The sequence below is a fragment of the Salmo trutta genome, chromosome 38 (assembly GCF_901001165.1).
Source record: "Salmo trutta chromosome 38, fSalTru1.1, whole genome shotgun sequence".
NCBI lineage: Eukaryota > Metazoa > Chordata > Actinopteri > Salmoniformes > Salmonidae > Salmo > Salmo trutta.
Genome location: NC_042994.1, coordinates 32,876,936 through 32,896,656, shown reverse-complemented (window position 1 = coordinate 32,896,656; position 19,721 = coordinate 32,876,936). Strand labels below are relative to the sequence as shown.

Sequence of the window (19,721 nt, the reverse complement as noted above, 5' to 3'; positions counted from 1 at the left end):
GAGAGGAAGAGGAGACTGAAGATCTGATTAACACCAGTGAGTACCGTCTTAAAAACCCAGACAGAAACTCTGCAGTTGTTGAACTAATGTGTGGTTTGAAAGCCAGAGGGTCATTGCACTGAAATGTGCTCCTCACCAGAACCCCAAATATAAGCTTGTAAAACTCTCGTTGTGTGTAAACAATGCAAATGTAAACAAACACTATTTGACTCAAAACGTGGTTGAAACAATCATTTCGATCTCATGGTCGGTCCTTGCATCACAGCTCTGTCTATGAATTAGAGTTGGTCCATTTCTTCAAACCCTCAGCTACTCTCCCCTATCTGTTTATTAGGACAGTCGAGATATAAAACGCTTAATTACCAAATCAAGTGTTATTGGTCACATACACATGGTTAGCAGATGTTAATTAAATTAAATTATATTTCTTCAGCCTCCTGAGGTTGAAGAGACGCTGTTGCACCTTCTTTCACCACACTGTCTGTGTGGGTGGACCATTTCAGTTTGTCTGTGATGTGTACGCCGAGGAACTTTAACATTTTCCACCTTCTCCACTACCCTCGGCTACACTCCCCTATCTTTTTATTAGGACGCTGAAGCTAAAACGTTTAATTACCAATAACAGGGGAGGTTCACATTTTTAGAGGTATGAGGGATATGGCTCTACCTTTCTCACTCATTATTATTCATGATTCATTGATTATCCCTAATCATGTTAGCATCCACATTAATATACAAGTGTTCAGAAACATATTCTATTCTTGTATGACGCAATACATTATTTACTGGTAATTTCTTTTGGGTTAAACATAATCAGAAACACAACCAAAACAAACTGCAAATGCATCCAACCCTCAAATAAAAGGTGACTTTCTGTACTGTCTCTTATGAAACATTTGATCTCAAATCTAAAATGCTGGAGTATAGAGTCACTCTTCCCTGTCTGAATAAATACGTAGGAGAGTATATATAGTTTATTTAAGCAATAAGACCCGTATACCACAGGTATGACAGAACATTTATTTTTACTGCTCTAATTACGTTGGTAGCCAGTTTATAATAGCAATAAGGCACCTCGGGGGTTTGTGGTATATGGCCAATATACCACGGCTAAGGGCTGTTCTTAGGCACAATCCAACTCCCATTTACCTGACCTCTTAACTAACCTATAGGAGTAGGAGTTACCATACCCAATCACAGGGATGGATAACTCTGGAAATTCCAGCAGCTGCTACAGACTTAGGAAAAACAGCTGAGGCATTCCATGTCATTTCAGCAACTTGAAATGTAATTTGATCTCTGAGAAATGAAGCTAATTGATAGCACCCAAATTGGCCCTTTTGATTCATAAGATTCACATAATATTCAATAAATATAGTGTCTGACATCCAATGTGGACCAAACTTCTTCCTACGACTGAGTGAGACATGAGGAATCCAACAACCAGTATATTTTTTTATAGACATTTATCTACTTTCTACTACTCTACTGGTCATGTCTGACACTAGTTCCATTCTACCACTCTACTGGTCATGTCTGACACTAGTTCCATTCTGTTCCTCTACTGGTCATGTCTGACACTAGTTCCATTCTGTTCCTCTACTGGTCATGTCTGACACTAGTTCCATTCTACTGGTCATGTCTGACACTAGTTCCATTCTACTGGTCATGTCTGACACTAGTTCCATTCTACTGGTCATGTCTGACACTAGTTCCATTCTGTTCCTCTACTGGTCATATCTGACACTAGTTCCATTCTACCACTCTACTGGTCATGTCTGACACTAGTTCCATTCTGTTCCTCTACTGGTCATGTCTGACACTAGTTCCATTCTGTTCCTCTACTGGTCATGTCTGACACTAGTTCCATTCTACTGGTCATGTCTGACACTAGTTCCATTCTACTACTCTACTGGTCATATCTGACACTAGTTCCATTCTACTACTCTACTGGTCATGTCTGACACTAGTTCCACTCTACTGGTCATGTCTGACACTAGTTCCATTCTACTGGTCATATCTGACACTAGTTCCATTCTACTGGTCATGTCTGACACTAGTTCCATTCTACTGGTCATGTCTGACACTAGTTCCACTCTACTGGTCATGTCTGACACTAGTTCCATTCTACTCCTCTACTGGTCATGTCTGACACTAGTTCCATTCTACTACTCTACTGGTCATGTCTGACACTAGTTCCATTCTACTGGTCATGTCTGACACTAGTTCCACTCTACTGGTCATGTCTGACACTAGTTCCATTCTACTGGTCATGTCTGACACTAGTTCCATTCTACTGGTCATGTCTGACACTAGTTCCATTCTACTGGTCATGTCTGACACTAGTTCCATTCTACTGGTCATGTCTGACACTAGTTCCACTCTACTGGTCATGTCTGACACTAGTTCCATTCTACTCCTCTACTGGTCATGTCTGACACTAGTTCCATTCTACTACTCTACTGGTCATGTCTGACACTAGTTCCACTCTACTGGTCATGTCTGACACTAGTTCCATTCTGTTCCTCTACTGGTCATGTCTGACACTAGTTCCATTCTGTTCCTCTACTGGTCATGTCTGACACTAGTTCCATTCTACTGGTCATGTCTGACACTAGTTCCATTCTACTACTCTACTGGTCATATCTGACACTAGTTCCATTCTACTACTCTACTGGTCATGTCTGACACTAGTTCCACTCTACTGGTCATGTCTGACACTAGTTCCATTCTACTGGTCATATCTGACACTAGTTCCATTCTACTGGTCATGTCTGACACTAGTTCCATTCTACTGGTCATGTCTGACACTAGTTCCACTCTACTGGTCATGTCTGACACTAGTTCCATTCTACTCCTCTACTGGTCATGTCTGACACTAGTTCCATTCTACTACTCTACTGGTCATGTCTGACACTAGTTCCATTCTACTGGTCATGTCTGACACTAGTTCCACTCTACTGGTCATGTCTGACACTAGTTCCATTCTACTGGTCATGTCTGACACTAGTTCCATTCTACTGGTCATGTCTGACACTAGTTCCATTCTACTGGTCATGTCTGACACTAGTTCCATTCTACTGGTCATGTCTGACACTAGTTCCATTCTACTGGTCATGTCTGACACTAGTTCCACTCTACTGGTCATGTCTGACACTAGTTCCATTCTGTTCCTCTACTGGTCATGTCTGACACTAGTTCCATTCTACTACTCTACTGGTCATGTCTGACACTAGTTCCATTCTACTCCTCTACTGGTCATATCTGACACTAGTTCCATTCTACTACTCTACTGGTCATGTCTGACACTAGTTCCATTCTACTCCTCTACTGGTCATATCTGACACTAGTTCCATTCTGTTCCTCTACTGGTCATGTCTGACACTAGTTCCATTCTACTACTCTACTGGTCATGTCTGACACTAGTTCCATTCTGTTCCTCTACTGGTCATGTCTGACACTAGTTCCATTCTACTGGTCATGTCTGACACTAGTTCCATTCTACTACTCTACTGGTCATGTCTGACACTAGTTCCATTCTGTTCCTCTACTGGTCATGTCTGACACTAGTTCCATTCTACTGGTCATGTCTGACACTAGTTCCATTCTACTGGTCATGTCTGACACTAGTTCCATTCTACTGCTCTACTGGTCATGTCTGACACTAGTTCCATTCTGTTCCTCTACTGGTCATGTCTGACACTAGTTCCATTCTACTGGTCATGTCTGACACTAGTTCCATTCTACTGGTCATGTCTGACACTAGTTCCATTCTACTACTCTACTGGTCATGTCTGACACTAGTTCCATTCTACTGGTCATATCTGACACTAGTTCCATTCTGTTCCTCTACTGGTCATGTCTGACACTAGTTCCATTCTGTTCCTCTACTGGTCATGTCTGACACTAGTTCCATTCTGTTCCTCTACTGGTCATGTCTGACACTAGTTCCATTCTGTTCCTCTACTGGTCATGTCTGACACTAGTTCCATTCTGTTCCTCTACTGGTCATGTCTGACACTAGTTCCATTCTGTTCCTCTACTGGTCATATCTGACACTAGTTCCATTCTACTCCTCTACTGGTCATGTCTGACACTAGTTCCATTCTACTACTCTACTGGTCATGTCTGACACTAGTTCCACTCTACTGGTCATGTCTGACACTAGTTCCATTCTACTCCTCTACTGGTCATATCTGACACTAGTTCCATTCTACTGGTCATGTCTGACACTAGTTCCATTCTGTTCCTCTACTGGTCATGTCTGACACTAGTTCCATTCTACTGGTCATGTCTGACACTAGTTCCATTCTACTGCTCTACTGGTCATGTCTGACACTAGTTCCATTCTACTACTCTACTGGTCATGTCTGACACTAGTTCCATTCTGTTCCTCTACTGGTCATGTCTGACACTAGTTCCACTCTACTGGTCATGTCTGACACTAGTTCCATTCTACTACTCTACTGGTCATGTCTGACACTAGTTCCATTCTGTTCCTCTACTGGTCATATCTGACACTAGTTCCACTCTACTGGTCATGTCTGACACTAGTTCCATTCTGTTCCTCTACTGGTCATATCTGACACTAGTTCCATTCTGTTCCTCTACTGGTCATATCTGACACTAGTTCCATTATGTTCCTCTACTTGTCATGTCTGACACTAGTTCCATTCTGTTCCTCTACTGGTCATGTCTGACACTAGTTCCATTCTACCACTCTACTGGTCATGTCTGACACTAGTTCCATTCTGTTCCTCTACTGGTCATGTCTGACACTAGTTCCGTTCTACTACTCTACTGGTCATGTCTGACACTAGTTCCATTCTACTGGTCATGTCTGACACTAGTTCCATTCTGCTATTCTACTGGTCATGTCTGACACTAGTTCCATTCTGTTCCTCTACTGGTCATATCTGACACTAGTTCCACTCTACTGGTCATGTCTGACACTAGTTCCACTCTACTGGTCATGTCTGACACTAGTTCCACTCTGTTCCTCTACTGGTCATATCTGACACTAGTTCCATTCTGTTCCTCTACTGGTCATATCTGACACTAGTTCCACTCTACTGGTCATGTCTGACACTAGTTCCACTCTACTGGTCATGTCTGACACTAGTTCCATTCTACTACTCTACTGGTCATGTCTGACACTAGTTCCACTCTACTGGTCATGTCTGACACTAGTTCCATTCTACTACTCTACTGGTCATGTCTGACACTAGTCCCATTCTGTTCCTCTACTGGTCATATCTGACACTAGTTCCATTCTACTGGTCATATCTGACACTAGTTCCACTCTACTGGTCATATCTGACACTAGTTCCATTCTACTACTCTACTGGTCATGTCTGACACTAGTTCCATTCTACTCCTCTACTGGTCATGTCTGACACTAGTTCCATTCTACTCCTCTACTGGTCATGTCTGACACTAGTCCCATTCTGTTCCTCTACTGGTCATATCTGACACTAGTTCCATTCTACTGGTCATATCTGACACTAGTTCCATTCTACTCCTCTACTGGTCATATCTGACACTAGTTCCATTCTACTACTCTACTGGTCTTGTCTGACACTAGTTCCATTCTACTGGTCATGTCTGACACTAGTTCCATTCTACTCCTCTACTGGTCATATCTGACACTAGTTCCATTCTACTACTCTACTGGTCATGTCTGACACTAGTTCCACTCTACTGGTCATGTCTGACACTAGTTCCATTCTACTCCTCTACTGGTCATATCTGACACTAGTTCCATTCTACTGGTCATGTCTGACACTAGTTCCATTCTACTGGTCATATCTGACACTAGTTCCATTCTACTCCTCTACTGGTCATATCTGACACTAGTTCCATTCTACTACTCTACTGGTCATGTCTGACACTAGTCCCATTCTGTTCCTCTACTGGTCATGTCTGACACTAGTTCCACTCTACTGGTCATGTCTGACACTAGTTCCATTCTACTACTCTACTGGTCATGTCTGACACTAGTTCCACTCTACTGGTCATGTCTGACACTAGTTCCACTCTACTGGTCATGTCTGACACTAGTTCCATTCTACTGGTCATGTCTGACACTAGTTCCACTCTACTGGTCATGTCTGACACTAGTTCCACTCTACTGGTCATGTCTGACACTAGTTCCACTCTACTGGTCATATCTGACACTAGTTCCATTCTACTGGTCATGTCTGACACTAGTTCCATTCTACTCCTCTACTGGTCATGTCTGACACTAGTTCCATTCTACTGGTCATGTCTGATACTAGTTCCATTCTGTTCCTCTACTGGTCATGTCTGACACTAGTTCCATTCTGTTCCTCTACTGGTCATGTCTGACACTAGTTCCATTCTACTGGTCATGTCTGACACTAGTTCCATTCTACTGGTCATATCTGACACTAGTTCCATTCTACTACTCTACTGGTCATGTCTGACACTAGTTCCACTCTACTGGTCATGTCTGACACTAGTTCCATTCTACTGGTCATGTCTGACACTAGTTCCATTCTACTGGTCATGTCTGACACTAGTTCCATTCTACCACTCTACTGGTCATATCTGACACTAGTTCCATTCTGTTCCTCTACTGGTCATATCTGACACTAGTTCCATTCAACTACTCTACTGGTCATGTCTGACACTAGTTCCATTCTACCACTCTACTGGTCATATCTGACACTAGTTCCATTCTGTTCCTCTACTGGTCATATCTGACACTAGTTCCATTCAACTATTCTACTGGTCATGTCTGACACTAGTTCCATTCTACTACTCTACTGGTCATGTCTGACACTAGTTCCATCTACTACTCTACTGGTCATGTCTGACACTAGTTCCATTATGTTCCTCTACTGGTCATGTCTGACACTAGTTCCACTCTACTGGTCATGTCTGACACTAGTTCCATTCTACTACTCTACTGGTCATGTCTGACACTAGTTCCACTCTACTGGTCATATCTGACACTAGTTCCATTCTGTTCCTCTACTGGTCATGTCTGACACTAGTTCCATTCTGTTCCTCTACTGGTCATATCTGACACTAGTTCCATTCTACTGGTCATGTCTGACACTAGTTCCATTCTACTGGTCATGTCTGACACTAGTTCCATTCTGTTCCTCTACTGGTCATGTCTGACACTAGTTCCATTCTACTGGTCATGTCTGACACTAGTTCCATTCTACTGCTCTACTGGTCATATCTGACACTAGTTCCATTCTACTGGTCATGTCTGACACTAGTTCCACTCTACTGGTCATGTCTGACACTAGTTCCATTCTACTGGTCATATCTGACACTAGTTCCATTCTACTGGTCATATCTGACACTAGTTCCACTCTACTGGTCATGTCTGACACTAGTTCCATTCTACTCCTCTACTGGTCATATCTGACACTAGTTCCATTCTGTTACTCTACTGGTCATGTCTGACACTAGTTCCATTCTACTCCTCTACTGGTCATATCTGACACTAGTTCCATTCTACTACTCTACTGGTCATATCTGACACTAGTTCCATTCTACTGGTCATATCTGACACTAGTTCCATTCTACTGGTCATGTCTGACACTAGTTCCATTCTACTACTCTACTGGTCATATCTGACACTAGTTCCATTCTACTACTCTACTGGTCATGTCTGACACTAGTTCCACTCTACTGGTCATGTCTGACACTAGTTCCATTCTACTGCTCTACTGGTCATATCTGACACTAGTTCCATTCTACTACTCTACTGGTCATGTCTGACGCTTGTTCCATTCTGTTCCTCTACTTGTCATGCCCGACACTAGTTCATTCTGCCCCTCGTTCTTTGAGACCGTCTCATAGACGCACTAAGGACATTTCCCCAGATCCCACTGTCGCTATTTTCTGCGTAGCACCTGAAGGGCTCACTCTCTGTAACACCCAATCAGAGGCCAAAGCCTTCTCATCCCTTCTGGCCCCACCTAACTGATTATTTTTTTAAGTGGAACTCAGGTACCCAGCCTTCGCATGTTCACTGGGTCAGTGATGTTATGGCCCATCTTAAAACTTGAGAAGCTAAAATATTCTAGCCCTGGCTTCTCTTAAAAGTTATTTACGGTCAGGCGGCAATATCTGGTGTACTTTGAGAGTAACCTCCTCTGAGAACTTAATATGGCCTCTGCAACTCCCCCGTCATGTCCTTTTATTATTTCTATAAACCTCCAGATACTTACAGTCGCGGCCTAAAAATATTGGCACCCTTGCACTTCTTTTTCAAATAATGCCACAATTTCTTCCAGAAAACTGTTGAAATTAAAACATATTTTGGTATCCACATATGTATGTCTGTGTGTAGTTGAAAAAAAAAAAAAACAGAAAAGAAACCCAGAATATTTTACTTAGCTAATTTCACAAAGAAATCCTAAAATGGCCCGAACAATATTATTGGCACCTTCTAGAAGCAGTTACAAATAATGAGATTACAAGCAGGTAATTCTCATTTACTTTGGAATTGAACTCACCTGTGGTGAGTTGAATGTGCCTGCAGCATAACAATCACACATTCAACTAGTTTGAATAGAGAAAAGGACTCATTCTCCTGTTTTGTGTCACTGTGTGTACCGCAATGAGCATGGACAAAAAGAAAGAAAACCAGAGAATTATCTGAGGTCAGACACAAGATTGTAGCCAAGCATGGACAATCTCATGGCTACAAGTCCATTTCCAGAGACCTTGATATTCCTGTTTCCACCGTACGTAATGTTATCAAGAAGTTTAAGGCCGATGCCACTGTAGTCAACCTCACTGGACGTGGCCGCAAGAGAACACTTGATGGAAGATTGCAGCGAAGGTTCCAATGGGTGAGAAAGCACCTCGGTCAACTGCCACAGAGATTCAAGCTGACCTTCAGACACAAGGTACGTCAGTTTCAACTCGCACCATCCGTCGCAAACTCAATGAAAGGGGGTTATATGGAAGGAGACCCAGGAGGACCCCACTTCTGAGAGAGGGACATAAGAAAGCCCGACTGCAATTTGCCAAAACACACCTGAACATGAGAAAATCCTTCTGGGAGAATGTCCTGTGGACAGATGAGACCAAATTAGAGTGTTTTGGTAAAGCGCACCATCTCTATGTTTACAGAAAACAAAATGAAGCTTTCAAAGAAAAGAACACCTTCCTTACAGTCAAACATGGAGGAGGTTCAGTGATGTTTTGGGGTTGATTTACTCCCTTTGGCACTGGGTGCCTTGAACGTGTGCATGGCATCATGAAATCAGGTGAATACCAAGGTATTATGGAGTGCAATGTCGGACCCAGTGTCAGATAGCTTGGTCTACATCGAAGGTCATGGGTCTTCCAGCAGGACAGTGACCACCCCCCCCCCATACACACTTAAAAAAAAGCACCCAAGAATGGTTCAAGACAAAACATTGGACTGTTCTGAAGTAGCAATGAGTCCAGATCTGAATCCTATTGAAAACTAATGTAGAGAGAACAGCAGCACGGATGGTGCGAGTTGAAACTGACGTACCTTGTGTCTGAAGGTCAGCTTGAATCTCTGTGGCAGTTGACCGAGGTGCTTTCTCACCCATTGGAACAATCCTTCGCTGCAATCTTCCATCAAGTGTTCTCTTGCGGCCACGTCCAGTGAGGTTGACTACAGTGGCATCGGCCTTAAACTTCTTGATAACATTACGTACGGCCTTCCCTGTGGCTCAGTTGGTAGAGCATGGTGTTTGCAACGCCAGGGTTGTGGGTTCGATTCCCACGGGGGGCTAGTACGAACACAAAAAAGACAAAAAAGGTATGAAATGTATGTATTCACTCCTGTAAGTCGCTCTGGATAAGAGCGTCTGCTAAATGATGTAAATGTAAGAGGAGTGGGCCAAACTGCCAGATCAGAGATGCAGGAAGCTCATCGATCGTTATAGGAAACACTTCATTGCAGTTATATTGACCAAAGGATGTGTTACCAAATATTAAGTCTTGGGGTGTCATTTCTGTTTATTTTCTGATTTAAATGGATATATTAAACCATTACCCAATACCATTACCCTCCTAAACATCTCTATATGAAGATATATAAATCATTACCCAATACCATTACCCTCCTAAACATCTCAAAAAGCACAAGAAAGAGGATTTCAACACCCACCATCTCAGATTGTGCTGAAATTGTTTATGTAGTTAGAAACAGATAAGATTAGCATTCCTGAAACATTATTTTGTTAAAAAAAATCATAATCGATTTATTGGACCCAAATTGGCCATTTAATTTAGGAGTTCATATAATCCTTATTAAATATAGTACCGAACATCCGATTTGGGCCATAATTCTTCCTAATACGCCAATCCCACCCTAACAACCAGTATACGGTATCAGTTCTCTATCTCTGACAAGTAGCATGGAGCTGTGGCTTGGAGTATTGTTTCTTCGTCTTTTGTAATGTACACTTTAAATGTATCCTATACTGACTAGGCTATGTATCCAGTAGGCCTAATAAATGCATAACAACAGTTAAGTATAATAGGGTTTTTATTCGCCTACATCAGGGTTTCCCAAACTCAGTCCTCGGGACCCCAAGCTTTGATTATTTGAATCAGCTGTGTAGTGTCAGGGGGGGGAAAAACTAAATGTGCCCCTCTTGGGGTCCTGAGTTTGGGAAACATTGGCCTACAAGCATTACAGCCACTCTGTGATGACTTGGCACTACAAATCAAATCAAGTTGTATTTGTCACATGCACCGAATACAACAGGTATTCACCTTACAGTGAAATACATACTTACGAGCACCTAACTGACAGTGCAATTTCAAAAACTACGGATAAGAGATAAAAATAACAAGTAATTAAAGAGGAGCAGTAAAAAATAACAATATTAACGGGGATGGGGGGGGTGCAGGTACAGAGTCAATGTGCTGGGGCACCGGTTAGTTGAGGTAGTATGTAAATGTAGGTAGAGTTAATTAAAGTGACTATGCAGAGATGACAACAGAGAGTGGCAGTGGTGTGGGGGTGGCAATGTGAATAGTCTGGGTAGCCATTTGACTAGATTTTCAGGATTCTTATGGCTTGGTGATAGAAGCTGTTTAGAAGCCTCTTGGACCTAGACTTGGCGCTCCGGTACCGCTTGCCGTGTGGTAGCAGAGAGAACAGTACGAAAAAAGAAAAAAAAACGAATGTATGAAATTAATTGAAATGTATGCATTCACTACTGTAAGTCGCTCTGGATAAGAGCGTCTGCTAAATTACTAAAGGGTGGCTGGAGTCAATGACAGTTTTTAGGGCCTTCCTCTGACACCGCCTGGTATAGAGCTCCTGCATGGCAGGAAGCTTGGCCCCAGTGATGTACTGGGCCGTTCGCACTACCCTCTGTAGTGCCTTGCGGTCAGAGGCCGAGCAGTTGCCATACCAGGCAGTGATGCAACCAGTCAGGATGCTCTCGATGGTGCAGCAGTAGAACCTTTTGAGGATATGAGAACCCATGCCAAATCTTTTCAGTCTCCTGAGGTGGAATAGGTTTTGTTGTGCCCTCTTCACGACTGTCATGGTGTGCTTGGACCATGTTAGTTTGTTGGTGATGTTGACACCAAGGACCTTGAAGCTCTCAACCTGCTCCACTGCAGCCCCGTCGATGAGAATGGGGGCGTGCTCGGTCCTCTTTTTCTAGTAGTCCACAATCATCTCCTATGTCTTGATCATGTTGAGGGAGAGGTTGCTGTCCTGGCACCACAGCCACTGGGATTTATTTGTATCCCTTATTTTACCAGGTATGTTTACTGAGAACGCATTCTCATTTACAGCAACGACCTAGGGAATAGTTACAGGGGAGAGGAGATGAATGAGCCAATTGGATGTTGGGGAGGATTAGGTGGCCATGATGGCATGGCCAGTTTGTGAGTTTAGCCAGGACACCGGGGTTAACATCCCTACTCTTAAGATAAGTGCAATGGGATCTTTAGTGACCACAGAGAGTCAGGACATCCCATCTGAAAGACTCTCCCCAATCACTGCCCTGGGGCATTGGGATATTTTTTTAGACCAGAGGAAAGACTGCCTTCTACTGGCCCTCTAACACCACTTCCAGCAGCATTTGGTCCCCCATCCAGGGACTGACCAGGACCAACTCTGCTTAGCTTCAGAGGCAAGTCAGCAGTGGGATGCAGTGGGGTATGCTGCTGGTTAACATGCTCTTTTATTGAGAGATCTAGTCCAGATTAAACCTCATAGGAAGACAGTTGTATCATGTGGGGGTTTCATTCAGGTCTCTGTTAAACTAAATAATCTGTTTGTCTTTGGCAGGAGAGAGACCAAACTCTCACGATGACAGCGGGAAGAGTCCTTCAGGGAAACCAGACCCAGTGACACCCAAACCAACGAGACGACATCAGTGCTCCCACTGTGGAAAGAGTTTTCCTTGGTTAAGGGCCCTGAAGCAGCATAAGAAAAAACACTCTGGAGAGAAGCCTTATCGCTGTTCTCAATGTGGAATGACTTTTACCTGGGCAGGAAGCCTATGGGGGCATAAGAGAATACACTCCGGAGAGAAGCCTTACCGCTGCTCCCACTGTGGAAAGCGTTTTAGGAAGTTAGGTGACCTGAAGGCGCATGAGAGGACACACACAGGAGAAAAGCCCTACCAATGCTCCCAGTGTGGAAATAGTTTTAGCAAGCTAGGGAACCTAAAACAGCATAAAAGGACACACACAGGAGAAAAGCCCTACCAATGCTCCCAGTGTGGAAAGAGTTTTAGCCATTCAGGGAGCCTTAAAGACCATGAGAGGAGACACAGACAAGAAAAACCCTACCAATGCTCCCTGTGTGGAAAGAGTTTTATCAAGTTAGGGTCCCTGAATCGGCATGAGAGGACACACACAGGAGGAGATAAGACGTACCACTGCTCCCTGTGTGAAAAGAGTTTTAACCGGTTAAGACATCTGAATAAGCATGAAAGAATACATACACAAGAGGAGAAGACATACCACTGCTCACTGTGCGGAAAGACATTTTCCCAGTCAGAGGACCTGAAATCACATGAGAGAATAGAGAGGCTGTGTTCTGACTTATGTTTTTGACTGAGAATTTGTGTTTTTGTTCAATGCCACATTAAATCATATTGTTTATGATTATACCTGTCTAAATAATACATAACACACACAGGAGAGAAGACCTTCCACTGTTCTCATTGCTTTTGACTGAGAATTTGTGTTTTTTGTTTTTGAACCCACTGATGTGTTTGGATTTCTAAACTTTAAATATAGTTAATTATCAGTTATACTAGAGACATAATATAAGCCATAGTCTGGTTTCTACAACAGAGGTTAATGGTTATGTGTAGGAGGAATGCATATGGTGGATTCAGTTAAGCTTGGAATGTATTGAGTGAAGGGAGGACGATCACATGTTGGCAGGCGCTGATAAGGGTGGAGAGATGTGGATTACTGAGGAAGGGAGCCGAGATCAGGTCACATGAAGGGAGAAGGAACAGTTTATCACCCGCATCACTTAATTTCCTGCCTAGCAACAAAGATGTCATGTCTAGAGAGAAGGACGAGACTCCACCCAAATTGGGGTTTATATATATTACCACTGGTGGAAATATGTCTTTGTCTGTTCGATCCTTTGGGTGAATAAACTTGGTTGGAGCTTTTATAGTGTCCGTCAATTTCTTACTCTGATATTTAGAACCAAACACCACAAATTGTTTTATGAATTCTTACAACAACAACAAAAAATAGGCCTGTTTTAGATTTTTCATCTGGAGACCTGATCATGTGTAAAATCGTATTCAATATTTTTAAATGTATTTCGTTTTGATTATGAACTTTAATGCAATCCGATATTGTTCATTATATTATTTGGATATTGCTAAATGTAAATTATTATAGAAATCTAACCTTGAAATTTGATATGATTTGGCTTTTGCTAAATTAATTTGACTGGATATATGATTTGGATATTGTGTGTGTGTGTGTATATATATATATATTAAAATAACATCAAATTGATTAGAAATACAGTGTAGTCATTGTTAATGTTGTAAATGACTATTGTAGCTGGAAACGGGTGATTTTTAATGGAATATCTATATAGGTGTACAGAGGCCCGTTATCAGCAACCATCACTCCTGTGTTCCAATGGCACGTTGTGTTAGCTAATCCAAGTTTATCATTTTAAAGGGCTAATTGATCATTAGAAAACCATTTAGCAATTATGTCAGCACAGCTGAAAACTGTTGTTCTGATTAAAGAAGCAATAAACCTGGCCTTCTTTAGACTAGTTGAGTTTCTGGAGTGTCAGCATGTGTGGGTTCTATTACAGGCTCAAAATGGCCAGAAACAAAGACCTTTCTTCTGAAACTCGTCAGTCTATTCTTGTTCTGAGAAATTAAGGCTATTCCATGGGAGAACTTGCCAAGAAACTGAAGATCTCGTACAACGATGTGTACTACTCCCTTCACAGAACAGCTCAAACTGGCTCTAACCAGAATAGAAAGAGGAGCGGGAGGCCCCGGTGCACAACTGAGCAAGAGGACAAGTACATTAGAGTGTCTAGTTTGAGAAACAGACGCCTCAAAAGTCCTCAACTGGCAGCTTCATTAAATATTACCCGCAAAACATCAGTCTCAACGTCAACAGTGAAGAGGCGACTCCGGGATGCTGGCCTTCTAGGCAGAGTTCCTCTGTCCAGTATCTGTGTCCTTTTGCCCGTCTTAATCTTTTCTTTTTTATGGCCAGTCTGAGATATGGCTTTTTCTTTGCAACTCTGCTTAAAAGGTATCAATGTTCACAAAATCAGATTCAATATATTAAAATGTGTATTTCGTTATGATTATGAACTTTAATGCAATCCGATTTTGTTCATTATATTATTTGGATATTGCTAAATGTAAATTATTATATAGATGAATGGAATTTAGCCTTTCTTAGTTCTATCCTTGAAACCTCTTGAATTTGATATATGATTTTGGCTTTTGCTAAATTAATTTGATTGGATATATGATTTGGATATTGTGTGTATATATATTAAGTGCATTCGCAAAGTATTCAGACCCCTTGACTCTGTCCACATTCTGTTACATTATGGCCTTATTCTAAAATGGGATAAATAAAAACATTTCCGCATCAATCTACACACAATACCCTATAATGACATCACAATACCCCATAATGACAAAGCGAAAACAGGTTTTTAGAAAACAGAAATACCTTATTTACATTAGTATTCAGACCCTTTGCTTTGAAACTCGAAATTAAGCTCAGGTGCATCCTGTTTCCATTTATCATCCTTTGGGATGTTTTTACAACTTGATTGGAGTCCACCTGTGGTAAATTTAATTGATTGGACATGATTTGGAAAGGCACACACCTGTCCATATAAGGTTCCACAGTTGACAGTGCATGTTAGAGCAAAAGCCAAGCCATGAGGTCGAAGGAATTGTCCGTAGAGCTCAGAGACAGGATTGTGTTGAGGACAAGATCTGGAGAAGGGTACCAAAAATGTCTGCAGCATTCAAGGCCCCCAAGAACACAGTGGCCTCCATCATTCTTAAATGGAAGACTCTACCTAGAGCTGCCAAGCTGAGCAATCGGGGGAGAAGAGCCTTGGTCAGGGAGGTGACCAAAACCCCGATGGTCACTCTGACAGAGCTCTAGAGTTCCTCTGTGGAGATGGGCGACCTGGCACTATCCCTACGGTGAAGCATGGTGGTGGCAACATCATGCTGTCTGGATTTTTTTTAAGTGGCAGGGAGACTAGTCAGGATCGAGACAAAGATAAACGGAGCAAAGTGCAGAGAGATCCTTGATGAAAACCTGCTCCAGAGCTCTCAGGACTCTCAGGAAGGGTTCAACTTCCAACAGGACAACAACCCTAAGCACACAGCCAAGACAACGCAGGAGTGACTTCGGGACTAGTCTGAATGTCCTTGAGTGGCCCAGACTTGAACCCGATCGAACATCTTTGAATCCTACCTGACCGAGTTTGAGAGGATCTGCAGAAAAGAAACTGACAAACTCCCCAAATACAGGTGTGCCAAGCTTGTAGCAACATACCCAAGAAGACTCGAGGCTGTAATCGCTACCAAAGCTGCTTCAAAAAAGTACTGAGGAAAGGGTCTGAATACTTATGTAAATGTGATATTTCTGTTTTTAATTTTTATGCATTTGCAAACATTTCTTAAAACCTGTTTTTGCTTTGTCATTAGGGGGTATTGTGTGTAGATTGATGAGAAAAAAACAATTTAATATATTTTAGAATAAGGCTGTAACGTAACAAAATGTGGAAAAAGTCAAGGGTTCTGAATACTTTCCGAATGCACTGTATATATTAGGGATGCACAATATATCGGTAAGCATATCAGAATCGGACGATTATAGCTAATAATGCCAACATCGGCATCGGCCCGGTGTCTGGTTTAACGCCGATGTGCAAAACCAATGTCAAAGCTGACGTGCATACCTATATAACGTAGGTAGATGACGTAATGACGCCACGAAAAATACAGTGCTACATGTCTGCTGTGTGGATCTATTTTTAAGTTTCAAAGGAAGATAACAAAAAGGCCAAATGCAATGTTTGTGCTGCTATTATTTCCCGAGGAGAGGAGACAGGGAAATCTTTCAATACCACAAACCTAATTACTCATTTGGAAATGTATCACCCCCAGACGTTCAGCGGCTACCTAGAATAAAAGCAGTTCCAACAACTAAAGAAGTTGAAGTCGAACTGTCATTTGAAAGGGTAAGAAAATTTTAGTCAGACAACACAAAGGTGAAATCCACTAACGCCATTAGTGTAATGTTAGCTAGCTACATAGTTGTCTCTGTATCAAAGATAAAAGAGAAAGGTAAACGCAGCCACCGCTAGCTAGCCAACTCTACAGCTAGCAGTACTGTATCATTTTTAGTCAATAAGATTTTTGCAACGTAAGCTTAACTTTCTGAACTTTCGAGTTGTGAGAGTCCACTTGTGTAGCTAGCAGGACTGACTTTGTGTTAGCTAGCCAACGTTTAATTACTTCTGCGTTATGAAAGGAACTAGACACGGACACGAATCATCCATTGGTAGTTTGTTGTAACCAAGTATTGGTGCTAACCGTGTGTTATTGGATGCTAGCATGCTAGTTAGCTACGGCGTCATAGGACACGGTGCACTGGGTGGGTTTCACGGAAGAATACTGTACCAAGTTATCTAGCTGAATAAACTAAGTTTGAGCCTATTCCTGGAAACAGCTAGTTAGCGGTCGTCATCCAGAGGGAGCTAAAAGGCTAGCTAGCCAGCAGTCGTCATCCAGAGGGAGCTAAAAGGCCAGCTAACAGTCGTCAACCAGTGGGAGTTAAAAGGCCAGCTAGCTAGCAGTCATCAACCAGAGGGAGCTAAAAGGCTGGCTAGCTAGCTAGCAGTCATCAACCAGAGGGAGCTAAAAGGCCAGCTAGCTAGCAGTCATCAACCAGAGGGAGCTAAAAGGCTAGCTAACTAGCAGTCGTCAACCAGTGGGAGTTAAAAGGCTAGCTAGCTAACAGTCATCAACCAGAGGGAGCTAAAAGGCTAGCTAGCAGTCATCAACCAGAGGGAGCTAAAAGGCTAGCTAGCTAGCAGTCGTCAACCAGGGGAGCTAAAAGGCTAGCTAGCAGTCATCAACAAGAGGGAGCTAAAAAGGCTTATTTTCCTTTCACAACAAATGAGAACACAACAAGAAGACCCCAAAAGAGATTTTGTTATCTAGTCATTACAGTCTATTGTGAAATGGTAAAACCTACAGTAGCCAACAAGCTAGCCATGTGACGTTTTATTTTTTGCTGATATGGGAATGAATACACAAGCAGCATATTAAACTTGGATAATTTTATGTTTTAGGTTACATCGGTGGTTACATGTGTAATCACTGGTGGGAAAAGTACCCAAGTGTCATACTTGAGTACAAGTAAAGATACCTTAATAGAACGTATTTGGTTTTAAATATACCCCCCTGTGCGGCCTCCGGGACGGACATCCAGCGAAAAATCATATCGCCATTAGCATAACAAAATTTAATAATTTTCTTTTTTCAATTTTTTTTTCAAATTATATCGTTTTATAGATACACCTCTCCTGAATCGAACCACGTTGTCCGATTTCAAAAAGGCTTTACAGCAAAAGCAAAACATTAGATTATGTTAGAGGAGTATATCATAAAAGTAGACATTTTCCGACCAACCACATGCATCACAAATAACCAGAAAACAGCTAAATGCAGCACTAACCTTTGACAATCTTCATCAGATGACACACCTAGGACATCATGTTACACAATACGTGCATTCTTTTGTTCGATAAAGCTCATATTTATATATAAAAACAGCATTTTACATCGGTGCGTAACGTTGACTAACTATTTTCCCTCAAATGCATCCGATGAAACAGCGTTACAATTTACTAAATTACTATTCGAAAACATTTTTAAAATGTAATATTGTCTTTCTAAGATTTATAGATGAATATCTCTTGAAAGCACCTGTAATGCCAGATTTAAAAATAACTTTACTGGGTAATCACACTTTGCGGTAAAAGGGGATGAGATACTCAGAACAATAGGCTAGCAATACAGGTCAGCGCCATCTTGGAACAATCGCATATCAAATCTAGTCTTGTATACTATTGTCAATAATCCCTTACCTTTGATTATCTTCATCCTTAGGCACTTCCAGGAATTCCAGGTCCACAACAAATGTATTTTCGTTCGAAAAAGTTCATCCTTTATGTTCCATTAGCTTGTTGTTGTTAGCGCGTTCTGAGACGTGCGCGGGGCTACTCTTTCAACAAAAGGCATTTTTTTCTTATTTAGGTTCGTTCAAACATGTCAAACGTTGTATAACATAAATCTGTAGGGCCTTTTTCAATGAGAGCTACAATAAGATTCGAGGGGGATGATTGCATTGTGTTTCAAAACGTTTCGAAAGGGGAGGGTAACCAGGGGCGCCGGCGTCATAATGGTGATGGCCCTCCTCATCTGACCACGTTCCACAGCGTGTCATTCTGTCAGTTTTCACAGTAGGAGACTCAAATCACTTTGTAAAGACTGGGGACATCTAGTGGAAGCAATAGGAAGTGCTCAATGAACCATAGCTCACGGTGTGATTAATAGGCAACGTGATGAAGTTGAGTTCGCAATTCAGAATTCCATTTCCTGTTACGATCTGTCTCGGGGTTTTGACTGCCATATGAGTTCTGTTATACTCACAGACACCATTCAAACAGTTTTAGAAACTTTAGGGTATTTTCTATCCACAAGTATTAATTATATGCATATCCTAGCCTCTGAGTTTGAGTAGTAGGCCGTTTAAAATGGGCACGAATTTCTTTCAAAATGCGCTGTGGTGCCCCCTATCCTAGGCGACCGTCAAGATCAAAAGTAAATGTAATTGATAAAATATACTTAAGTATCAAGAGTAAAAATAAAAGTATGAAGCATTTCGCATTTAAGCAAACCAGACGGCATGATTTAATTTTTTTACTTAAACACTCAGACATCATTTACAAACAAAGCTTTTGTGTTTAGTGAGTCCGCTAGATGAGGCCGTAGGGATGACCAGGGATGTTCTCTTGATAAGTGTGTGAATTAGACCATTTTCCTGTCCTGCTAAGCATTTAAACATGTAATGAGTACTTTTGGGTGTCAGGGAAAATGTATGGAGTAATTTCCTTTAGGAATGTATTGAAGTACAAGTAAAAGTTGTCAAAAAATAAGAATAGTAAA

The 19,721-nt window shown here is 41.8% G+C and overlaps 1 long non-coding RNA gene across 1 annotated transcript; it reads left to right on the top strand.

Annotated features, from left to right (window-relative positions):
- On the top strand, positions 1 to 13,634 carry LOC115178106 (uncharacterized). Its single transcript, XR_003872550.1, has 2 exons — positions 1 to 36; positions 12,287 to 13,634. It is a non-coding gene; the product is annotated as an uncharacterized LOC115178106 (long non-coding RNA).
- The last annotated feature ends 6,087 nt before the right edge of the window (positions 13,635 to 19,721 follow it).